This window comes from Heterocephalus glaber, unplaced genomic scaffold (assembly GCF_053883595.1).
Source record: "Heterocephalus glaber isolate CG9 unplaced genomic scaffold, H.glaber_assembly_v1.0 deba00001555, whole genome shotgun sequence".
NCBI lineage: Eukaryota > Metazoa > Chordata > Mammalia > Rodentia > Bathyergidae > Heterocephalus > Heterocephalus glaber.
Genome location: NW_028258346.1, coordinates 3,220,798 through 3,233,473, shown reverse-complemented (window position 1 = coordinate 3,233,473; position 12,676 = coordinate 3,220,798). Strand labels below are relative to the sequence as shown.

At 38.9% G+C, this 12,676-nt stretch overlaps 1 long non-coding RNA gene across 2 annotated transcripts in view; it reads left to right on the top strand.

The window, feature by feature from the left end:
- Positions 1–12,176, top strand: part of LOC110350329 (uncharacterized) — an 89,279-nt gene extending 77,103 nt beyond the window's left edge. For both annotated transcript variants that reach the window (XR_002396814.2, XR_002396812.2), the window contains exon 7: positions 11,889–12,176. This is a non-coding gene — a long non-coding RNA (uncharacterized LOC110350329). The remainder of the gene's footprint in view (positions 1–11,888) is intronic.
- Positions 12,177–12,676: the final 500 nt, after the last annotated feature.

The window sequence follows — 12,676 nt, the reverse complement described above, 5'->3', positions numbered from 1 at the left end:
CTTCAACACATTTGGAAAAGACAAAGGTATGATTTCTGGCTTAATTGGGTATTAGTTTTGCTTCTTCTAAAAGCTCGTGATGAGCCAAGTATTTGGGTACAAGAAGTTTGCTTATATAGTAATTCCATGAAATGACATGAGGTAGTGGGAAGAAGACAGATCATGAGGAAAAGCAACCAGGAGAGAAAAAAATGAAGTTGCATTCTGCTCTGTGTGAAGGAATTGTAGAAAACTACATATCAAAAGGATTGTAAGCTGATTTTCTATGGACACATCAACTCCTCTGTACTCTTGGGCTAAATTTTTCCTGTACCAATCAAACTCTGGTGGCAATGGGAAAGGTATGGGGGTTAGAATGTGTAGATAAACCTCTTGAGGTGGGTCTGGAGGTGCAAGAGGAATTAAATTATTCACCAGAGGTACAGCTTAAGCCAAAGGTGAGCCAAGGAGCTGTGGACAAACACTAAGAAAGTCTGCTACAGTGTAACCTGGTGTCAGAATGTAACCTGGCCTCAGGACAAGACTATGAAAGGGTCTTACTTACTAGGCTATAATCAAGGCTTGGTTTTAACAGGGTTTCCTATTGAAATTCATGGCGATAAAGAGATCCTGTCTTAGTTACTTTTCTGGTTGCTGAGACAGAATACCCAACACCTAAAGTTAAAGAAGGAAAGATTTATTGTAGCTCAGTTTGTAGAGATTTCAGTTCATAGCTGGCTGGCTCTAAAGGGAGGGTGTTGTGGCAGAGGGGCATCACAGAAGAGAAACAGTTCATTGTGGGAAGAAGGCAGCAAAGCAGCAAAGTAGCAAAGAAGCAGCTCCAAGCAACAGCCTATTCTCTTGGCAAAGTCCTACTTTACTCTAGAACTTCAGTGTATCAGCATGGTAGGGGAATATACATCACTGATAAAACCGTTGCCCTTTTCTCTATGACCTACCTTAACTTCTGAAGAAACCTATGCTTATTACCATGGCACTTTCATAAATCTACACACAGCCAGAACAGATCTGTAATGATATCAGCCATGTCAGCCTGTATTAAGGTAGAGTCCCAGGGTATGAATTGAATTGCATCAGAATGTTACACACAGTGACTCAAGTTCTACACACCTAAACTGAAGTTACATTTGAAGAGTGGAACCAAGGCTGGTCACAGAATGGACTGTGAAGCCATCCAAGACTGATCTAGTACTGAAAACTTGAAAGTGTTAAAAACAAAGTGCAAGATGGAATGATAGTTTTGGGAGAGTAGGTTCAGGTCAATAGTTTTAGAGGGCAGTGGCCTTTTTGATGGATGGTGGCCATCTATGGTGATGGGTGAAATCAGATAAGAAATGATGATTTTGATTGGCTAGTGTAATTGAAATTGAGCTGGTTTGGATAGGCATTTCTCATATTGCTTAAAATTGTAGCCTCAGTACTACATCCAGATGCTAAGCACTTTGGGGATAATGTAGTGTTGTGTAATTTCTGTAACCAACATACCACCCAGAACAATGTTTTGCTCACTGCATGTTTCCTAACTGGCTGAAAACTGTCTTACCATATCAACCATTTCATTCAGTCTGGCATAAATAACGCTAAGTGCTCGTTCATGTAAACTACATTTGACAAATCGGTGTTAAATGTTTTATGATTTATTATACCTGGCAATATTTACTAAACCCATTTACCTCTTTTAAAAGTAAATCAAGAACATATTTGCAGGAGGTGTGTGAATTTTAAATCACTTTCACCTGCATTAAATGGTCTCATTTAATTTAATGAGAATAGTCTCATTTCCATTAGGAAGTTCTCTTGTGTTTTACTACTCCAATACCCAAAAGAGGGAGTCAAGTTTATATTCCAGCAAAAGGCCAGAGTTCCATCAACCCTGGGCTCATGTTATATTGAAAATTCCACCCTGCATTGATTACTGGCCTCAATAAACACATTATTGAGTCTTTTATGGTACCAGTGCTTACAAATTATTAAAAACTATAATGGAAAAATATTTAATATTGCCATGTGATCACTCCCTGCTCCCCCCTTCATTTTAGAGAGTTGGTTAAAATGGCAATGTTCACTTCTTAATATTCCAACACATTTGAGTTATTGTAGAACTAAGAGATATGCATAACTTTAAAGAGAAGCCAAGCAACCCTGGTTTGATGCATTCCAGATGACTTGGTGTCAGGCAAAGTGATCTCTCAATCTCGAGACCTTGGATGCTCACTGTGGATGGTGAGGACAGCGCACTTACTTCACATGGAACACCCCTGCCAAGGCCTGACATTTACTGAATATTGAAAAATATGTGAAACTTGAAACAGAGGAATGATGCTTATGGAGTAGAGATTTGTGTGTGTTCATGTGTATATACACACGTGTAGGACAGAGGGGGTCTTGATATGATAGATGAACTTTTGCTATAACCCTTGAAATGGTTTTGCTTAAGTCTTGAGAATTCAACTGAGAGTTCTGAATATTCAAATTATTTTGAAATTAATAATTATTTTTAGCGTACATACTATGATGAAGTAATAATATGATGAGGTAAAATGACCTTATTCTATGGACATTTAAACCTTGTAGACTGGAGAAGGAACTCCCCATAAAGGAGTTATCGATCCAGCAGTAAGGGTCAGAGAGGTCTGATATCTACCTGTGGTAGCTTCATGGTGTCAGCATGGTTAGGTAGAACCACATTTCCCAGTTTCTTTTTCTGTATCTTTCCAGTAAGGGTGGGCTGTGGAGAGGGCTATAGATTAGAAGGGTGGAAGTGAGTACCATTCTGTGGTCTCCCTCAGTGGTGTAAGACAGTAGCTAGCCTGTGACTGTTCCACTCTCCTCTTGATCTTCCCTCAGCTTCTCCACCTCCTGGGGCAGGTACTTGTATTTAGCTCCTTTATAAAGGGGCCTGGATGTTCATCCCATTAATGTCAGAGGCAACAAGAATGTACACAAATTTCAGTTTGTCCTCCCGGGGGCTCTAGCTCATGTTTGTGGATTCTTCCCATTTTTTATCTCCACCTTCCCTTCATAATTGCCTGCAAGGTGGACTTCAAAGTCCAAGTCAAAATGCTGTAAGGAGTGTGTGTGTGTGTGTCTGTGTGTGTGTGAGAGAGAGAGAGAGAGAGAGTGGTTACAATTCATTCAGAGAAACAAAACCATAAGATGTCCACATACATTTGGTCTTCCATATCAACTTCCATATCTGCATACTCAAGCAAACTCAGATGGAAATAATTGGACAAAAAAAGAAGTTGTGTGTGTACTGAACATATGAACATTAACAGATTTCTTCTTGCTAGTTCCTAAAAATACAGTATAGTAACTATTTATATAAGATTTACATTGAATTAGCTATTATAAGTAATCTAGAGATGACTTACAGTATATGGGAGAATGTACATAGGTTATATGCAACACTACGCCATATTATATAAGGGATCTGAGCCTTCATAGACTTGGGTGTGCTCACTGGCTCCTGTGACTATCAAGCGATGACCAGACATGTATACAGATCCACACACGTATCTATACATATGGACACATATGTGCACATGCACATGTATCCTGTAACTCTGAGGACTGACATGCCATCTCTATATGGCTCAGTGGTACTGAGGGATGAGCTGAAGGATCAGACTTGCCGTTACTGTTTTTGTTGTTGCAATACACTCTTCATTTCATTGTGGGTGATCTGTATTAGTGAAAATGCCCTTGCAGTCGTTTTCCAGTACCTTCCTTAAGAGACTACTTTAGAAGGGCTGCAGTTATGAAATCTGGGAAGCTTTCCAAGTCTCTTTTATTATCCTCTCCTCACTCTTCTTCTCCACTGGTGTCTCTCTACTGAAAAGTCTACTTTATATCTATAGGAAAGAGATTAGGCTTGAGAGAGTATCTGTGGAAACAACATCTTTATTCTACAGCATATATTCTGTGACTGTAGAGAAGGAAATCCAGTCAGAACTTTTCCAGTGGTCAATCCTGAGAACTTGGTTTGAAATTTGAAAATTGTATTTTGTTTAGTCTTGCACATGTAAAGTTGGCTCAGTTCTCTCATGGTGTCTTTTCCATTGTGATCCGATATTTAGGATGCAGGATGCAGTTGGATGTGGAATGCTAGATCTGATGAACCGGACCATCGATTTCTTTGTTACTTTATCACTGAGATGAGGAGACATTTGGAATTCTGTTGATAGATCGACTCATATATGAAAAAACACAGCAACCCAGCTTTCTTGTCCAAATCAACATTGGCTCGGTGATGCTGACAGTAGCAAAACTTGCTTGTGATTGTGAGAGCAGTTACCTTTAGCCACAGGCTGCAGATCTGCTTTTTCTCCTTAGCTGACATGATGATCGGCCATTACCACTGTAGCAGGCATCCTGAGGTTGCCAAATGTTTTCAGCCAGATGTGAAGGCATGCTGAGCTTGGGTTGATTTGGAGCTTCTTGAAAGCCAATCCAATTTCTAAGAATTTAAATCATAACAGTTCACTTTTACAAAGTGCTGATTCAGGCTCGGTGCCAAGCATTTTACAGGCATTTTCTCATTAGAGCAAGTCTCTGAGGAAGGTATTATTATCTGCATGTTAGAACGGAGAGCATCGAGGACTCAGGGGGTTAAAGAGCCTGTCTGAAAGTCGCATGACTAAGAAGAGCCAGGATTTGAACCCAGAGTATTGAACATCAGGCCCCCATGTGCTGTTATAGGTACTGCCTTGGAACTAGAGGTAGGTGCAGAGAGGAAGAGCGAACACCCGGCCTGGCTGACTTACAGGAGGAGAACAGAACCTGGCTCCCTCATCCAGGCTCACCTTCAAACCTGAAGACTTTCTCATGGTCAGAGAATAGACCATGAAAGAGATAAATGTGTATTTATTACCCCTTCCAGACAAAGCAAAAAAAAAAAAAAAAATCGCCCAGCAAGTGAGTGGCTGCCACCGGGGGACCACCTGGGTCTCTAGTTGGAGTCTGGCCTCTGGTAGGACAGAACATTACAGCGGTGGTGGCATTTCTCTGAAGTTGTACTAAACAAGCAGGGAAGCTATGCATACAGATTTTCTCGGGGTGCTAAATTTAGTGGCAGATGTGAGGCAGGATGGAACAGATGCTACTCTTTTCAGTGAGGCAAGCAAGCAAAAACATTCAGTCTACAGGACTCTTGAGAAGTATATTAAATGCCCAGGAACCTACTCAGAGAGTGAAGATTCTGCTCCACGTTAAGCTGTCAGGGCACCTTCTGCTGAGCAGTAGGTGCAGAGGAAAGCCAGGCCAGCAGGATGCTTGCCTGCCCATGGCAGCCTTGCCATGCTGCTTTTCATTAACAGTTTCATTGCCTTCTTATGGATAATGAAATAAAATCAGTATGAGAACTCTCATTCAACTTATAATTTATGGCTTTTGGTATCACCTCCATCCTTTAGATCTGTGAGGATTAGTGAGACAGATCTCAAAGTCAGGATTGCAATTGGTAGTGTTGCCATTTTAAGTGCTAATGTACCAAGCATAGTATCTCACTTTCATCCTCGTCCTATCTTTCTTTTCTCTTAAAAAATCTGTTTCCTCCCCTAACATATAGTAAGCATCTGTGTTTGATGTTGGGGTAGCTAAATTCCACATGTTCCTTCACTCAGTGAGGTCAGAGTCTGCAGAGCAGACCCACCGCTGTGAATGACCTGCAATCATCTGATGGCTCAGTGCACTGGAGCTCGTGGGGGAAACCAGCATCTCTGTCCAGGGGAAAGGATTTCAGGGAAGTCTTTGTAGAAGGAGATGACTGGGCTGAATTTTGAAGGGTTCAAAGGAAAACAGGCTATGAGAATTTGGATGACTTTGAGCGGCATATAAACTAAGGGCATGTGTGGGGCATTGCTAGAACCACATGGAAAAGCAGTCAGGAAGCCAAGAGGAATCTTGAGTGTCATGTTAAATAATTTTCATGATGTGGGAAGGGAAACCACTAAATGACTGATGATTGGAAGCAAGGAGGAGATACAATCAGATTAGTATTTTAAGATGCTCTCTTGGCAACACTGTTGAGGATGGGTTGGAGAATCCAGACTGGGAGATCAGTTAGAAGCCTTTGTTGTATTAATTGATTGCTGGGGATGGAGCCCAGGGCCTGTGCATGCCAGGCAAGTGCTCTACCATTGCATAGCCTTGCAAGCCCCAACCTTTCCACTGTTTTTGAGCATATATGGTGGAAAAAGAAGCCAATAAGCAGACTAAAAATTGTGTCCAAAGGGAGCAGAAACTCCCTCTGAGAGGTCCAGGAGTGTGAATATCCAAACAAGAAATTCTGAGTCATGGTGGTGGCAAGAGGTTTCACGAAGAAATGACCAATAGTGTTAAATGTTGTGTGCAGGCATGTCTGAAAAACTGGACAAATAACTCTTGGATGTGATATCTCATAGAGGGCTAGTTTCCCTGATGAGGTTAGTTTCAGTGAAGGGGTGAATATAGAAGTCTGACCGGATGGGTTGAAGAGGGTGTGGAAAACAAAGATGTTGGGAAATTAGTACGGACTGTTATTTTCAAAGGCTTAGCTGTGATGACTAGGATGACAGGTTTTTAAATTTTTTTTAAATAAGCAAACAACAAAAAATGGAAATTGCTGTGAACATGGAACCGAGTCAGCTCCCTGTTTTCTTGCTAGTTTTGGCTCTTTAAATCTTGAGGACATATTGCAGCTTCAGATGAATGGGCCAGTTGGACTCAGTTACCATGACAATAACTATTTTTTTTGTCAAGGGCAACTGTCCTAATCGTTTTTCTACATTTATGCTGGAATCCCATCTCCTCCCCCTCCACTGAACCTTTCCCTAATTCACTTGGTTAATGCGTGTGCCTTGAATTATCCTCTAACACTACTGTTGACCGCATCTCACTTCTCTGGCTCAAGTTTCGAGTCTCTTCACTCTGGGTCCTAAACTGTGGACAGAATTTCGAAGGTCATCCAGGGTGCAGTTCCACCCGTGCCTACAAACAAGGCCAAGATTCAAACCTCTCCCAGGTTAGTGGCCTCCAAAATAAGTATCAGATGGCAGCAGATAGGGGTAGGTCAAAAGTAAGGGCTCTGTAGTTGGACTCTCTTAGTTCAAATCCTGGCTCTGCCACCTGCTAGCTGTATGACCATGAACACATTTCTTTACCCCAGTTTCCTCATCTGCTCTATGTAAATAATAACAGAACTTACCAAATTACATTGTTTTAAGGATTATATGTGTTAACACAGTAAGGTGCTTAGAACATGTTTGGCACATAGTAAGTTCTCATGGTTGTCCTTGTAAATAGGACAAGTTCCATAATCAGCTCTAGCGAGTTTCTACCTTTTTGCTGCCCTCTGGTGGCCAGTGAACATATTGGAGGACTTAAAGCATAAAAGTTGACCCCTTGTGTGCTGGACAAAATGTAGATCAGATGATGATGGTAACAATGACCACAATAAGTGGTTGCTTACTTTATTTAATCCTCCCAGTAACTCTACTGAAGCAGGTATGATCATTATTCCTTTTGTACAAAGAAGAAAATTAGCACTAAGAAAAAATTATCCAAGATAAACTACATGTATTTTGAATTAAATATATGTACTCAAGAAACCCTTGTTTGTAACCAGGAATTTAATGTGAAAGAAATAAAAATTTAGTTGTTTAGTTTAATTCAGTTCAGGAAATATTGTAATCTGATTTTGCTCCAGTTCAGTAGTTTCATAAAACATATAGCTTTGGCTTCAAATTGAACTACTTGAGTAGTTTTTTTTTTTTTTTCCTACCACTGGGAAAGGTGGTTAAGTTCATGGCTTAGTGAACATTAACATTTGGGTTTATTTCTATTTGAATATTGATTTGGAGTTAGGTTTGGTTCAAGTCCTGTTTCCAGGAGTCTGGTGAATTTTATACTGATGGACGTCTTCAGGAAACAGCCAATGGCTAACAAGAATGCATTGGGCCTCTTTCATCAAAAACATTTCCACAGCCCTCTGGTCTGGACTCATATGATATCTGGTTCTCTTTAAGTTGGCTGTCCTGAGACAGAATAATAATGCTAAACATAGTAGTGAGTGGTGATTTTGTAACACTGACAAATGATTTCACTTTGCTGGGTAGACTTCTAAACACACAAATTCATGAATGTAGTCACACATTGATTCTAAAGGATTGTACCTCATAGATGGAGGGAGTCTGCAGGATTCATGCTTTCCATCTCATCTCTATTGTAACTGTGCTAAAACAGCATGGAATTGTTTTGAATGTAGATGCTGTCTTCCTGGGAAGGTATCATTTTTTGATTTAAATTTTGTTTGAATTGTGATGTTCAACTTTATTATATTCAGAATCCAAAATGTTTTTTAGAGAGCTGTGTCTTGTTTTATAATGCTATTTAATGGGCAACTGGGAATCAGTTTATAGAAAGATGTTTATAACCAAATTAACTGGAATATATTCATTCTATTGAATAAGGGACACCTAAGTTAAGATTTCATTTGTATTGGGATAGTGATTGATACATAAGAGCATGGAGAAAAATTAGGAAGCTGAGACCTGAGGGCATAAGCTGAAGGCGGGTCTTTATGAAATCATAATTGTAGTTAACAGGTTTTTTTGGCACAAACCATATGCCAAGTACCCACCACAGATGTACTATAATTATTTCATTTAATAGTTGAGAAAAACAAAGCTTAGGAGAGTAAAGTAACTTGTCCAAAGTATGCCAGGGAACAAGAAATAGGATTTTGAGCTCAATCACTTAACCATTTTACCAAATTTTCAAGTAGTCAGGAATTGGATGCAAAAAAAATTAAGATCAAGCCAAAGAAGAAATTCAGACACCCAGCAGACCAACAAAAATCAGAGCATGTGCAGAAACCAGGAGTCAAGAGAAGTCAAGGGTCAGAACCTTTTCATGTAGATGAAAACCAGAGAGAGGGAGAAACTAGTCTGATGATAAAAGGAGAAAAAAATAAATAAATATAGCTGGACAAGGCAAGGGGCCAGGAGAACTACGTGTGACTGTGACTGAAAGGCATTTTCCATCCTAGCCAGGTGCTGTCTTCTCAGAAAGGAACCAACCTGACACAGTATTGGGCTCATTTGGGCTGATCATAGAACAAGGTGTAGATTCATTCACCTCGAGTACACATGTAAGGCCAGAAACAACAACAAATTTATACTAAGCATAGGGCCAAAAACCATTTTTCAACTGTGTCACACATCATTTAGTTCAATGCCCTACTCTTGTACGGCATCTCTGGTCAGATTATTCGATCTCTGCTTGCACATTTCCAGGGCACTGAGCTCCCAGGCTTCTAGCTAGCTTCTTTTTTTTGTTACAGCATTCTGACTTCTGCAATGCTCTTTCTCTGTAGGCCAGAGCTCATCTTTATGAGTGCTACCCATTGTTTCAACTCTGTCTCTGTGCCCACACAAGGTTATATCTACTATTGTGCATCTGATTTATTTCACTTAACATTGTGGTCTCTAGGTGCTACTCTTTTTTTGTTCTACATGAGAATGGTGAAATTGTTTGAAAAGAAGAAAAAGGATTCAAAAAATATCCAAGCTACAAAGTCTTCCAAGAGATAATGGGGGTGAGTTACCTCAAGAGATCACTAGGATATAACTCTGGGTAAGAGAAGATATCATGTCCAACAGTAGTCCAGTGTCTCAACTTTCAACCCCATCTCATGAAAGGTCACCTTCCCAGGTACTATGACCACTGCACATCTCAGCAGTGTCTTGGTAACCCTGCAGAACTGTGAAGAGTTTATGGAGATATAATTATTTCATTAGCTCTGTATAACAAGCTAGCATTTCTCAAACACAAAGATAGTAAAGAGTTAGAAGGGAAATAAAGGTGAAGAAAAAAGTAAAGAAGCAATTTATTCTTAAAGTTTTATACTTTTAGTCTTTCATATTTAGGTTCATAGATCCTTTCAAGTTATTTTTATGTACAGAAATAAAACATTGAGGTTAATTTTTACATACGGATAACAGGTGTTCTAGCACCATTTGCTGAAAACACTATCTTTTCCTCTGCTCTTGAATTGAGTTTATGTTCTATAAAATGTTAATGTTAAATAATTTTTCAAAACTCAGTGGACCATATATGTGTGGTTCTATTTCTAGATTCTCTGTTTTATTCCAGTGATCTATATGTCTTTCCTTATGCCAATACTGTCTTGATTACTGTAGCTTTTGAGGAAGTCTTAAAATTAAGCAATAAATGTCTTCCAACACAGTTTTTTTTCTTTTTACTTTTCTAGGTCCTTTGTACTCCTACATAACTTTCAAATTTCAATATCCAATTCTTCATTTATAGCAAGTATACATAGACCTGAATTTTTATATATACCTTGTGTTTTCTAATCCTGCTAAATTCAAATACAAGTTCTAGGGGCTCCTAGAGATTTCTTAGTATTTTCTCTGTAGATGATCATTTCATCTACATATAAAGATCTTACTTCTACCTTGCCAATCCTATGCTAATTGTTTCTTTTTATTGCCAGACTATTTTGGCTTAGGCCTATGTTTCAAAGTTTAATGGACAGATGCAGAATAGGCATATCTGCCCTTGTTCCCCACCTTACGGAGAAAGCATTGTATCTTCTCCATTCATATAAGGCATTTTTGCTGGAAGTATGGAGCATATCTTATCTGTTGAGAAGGTTCTGTCCTACTTCTAGTCTCCTGATAGCTTTTATCATGAACAGCTGTAGAATTTAGTCCAATACTTTTTCTGCAACTAATGACAGGATCATATGGCTTTTTCCTTTCCTCTGTTAAAATGATGACTTTTGAGGGAGAATCTTCCAGTGCTGAACCAACACTGCCATCCCTATAATAAAACCACTATCTACATACTGCCAGATCTGACTTCTAATAGTTTGTTTTGTTAAACAAATTTTTATCTATGTTCATGCTTTTTTCTTCTATTATCTTTATCCAATTTTAGTATTAGCACAATGTTGATTTCCTAAAATGAAGGGAGAAGTATTCCTTCTTTTTTCTGCTTTAAATTTTTGATATAATTCATCAGTTAAAATGTATATGAGCCTGTTGTTGTCATATAGGTAGATTCTCAAGCTAGGAATATACTTTCGTTAATAGATGCTATTCAAATTTTATATTTCCTCCAGAGTCAGCTTCATTAATTTGTCTTCCAAGGTACTTCTTAGAAGTTGTCAAATTTGTTTCAAAAAAGATTTTGTAATATCCTTTCTATATCCTTTTAAATTCTGTAAAATCTGTGGTAATGTCCTCTAAATTTTGATATTGTAATTAAAACAATGTATAATTGATATTGTGTAATAGGAAGAAAAGGTCTAAAGGAGCAGGGGAAGTGGGAGGGGTAGGGGAAAGGATAGAAGGGAAAAGAAAAAATATGATAAAAGGAAAAAAAATGGAAACCAAGTCTTTGCAAATAGGGAATGGTGGAGGGGATGAAGGGAGGGCAGGGGAAGGGGAAAAATAAGAACCAAGATACATCATGTGAAGGTACAAGATCCCAATGATGCATGTAACTGTACTGTATACCTAAAATGCACCAATAACTTTAATGGAAAAAATGAGCACATGATCAATGGACATCACCCAAATTTTTCCAGTGTTTCCTCCAAGCAGCGTACCTCCTCCTCTGTGCTCTCCCTAAGGATAGGGAGAGAGGACTGCCATAATTCTCACTTCCATTTGGACAGATTATGGTGATGTCACATCAGCTGTTGAACAAGGAGGGCAACAGTGATCTTAAATTCAGATATAAAGTAGATAGCAAAGTGGATTTTACTGTAAAATGAAAACCAGAAGAATCAACCTTTATTGAACACCTACACTCACTGTAGTTGTTTATCTCACTTTGTTGTTTCTGTCAAATGAAAATATGTCTTCATTCATTTTATTCAGCAGATCCAGACTTCTGGCTGTACCCCTAAGTCACAATGACCATGAAATGTGAGAGTTTTGAATAATTCAGGACACTGAGGCAACCAGGACAGCACCACTTAGGACACTCATGAAAGAGGAATTCCAGAACTACTTTAGAAAATGTCAAGAAGGATGAGATAAATGTGTTTGAAATGGAGTGTTTTGAAAGGGATTACTGGCAATGTGTCTTTCATTGTAATACGTTTAAAATTTTTAAACATTCATTGTATTTTGTGACTGTACCTTATACAAATATTAAAAATAAAGATAAAGGTGATTGTTCTGGTTTGAGTGTTTGTCTTTTTTTTTTTTTCCAGAATTCATGTTGAAACTTGATCCCCAGTGCAACAGTAGTAAGAGGTGGAGACTCTGGGAGGTGACTAGGCGCTGAGAGTGGAGCTGTCATAGTGGGTTAGCTCATACAAAGGCTGATGGGAACTAGGTAGGCTCTTTTGCCCTTTCCTTCCCTTCTGCCATGTGAGGACATAGCGACTGTTCACTCTGGAAGATGTAACACCCAAGGTACCATTTTGGAAACAAAAACCAGGGCCTCAACAGACACTAAGCTTGATGGTCTCTTGATGCTGAACTTCCCAGCCTTCAGAAGCATGAGAAATAAATTTCTGTTCTTTACAAATTATACAGTCTGAGGTATTTTGTTATAGCAGTGCAAACAGACTAAGGAGCTGACTACCATTTACTAACTTTTATCATACAAGAGTTTCCTGTAGCAGTTGTCTTTTCCATGCATCCATTTAATCAACAAA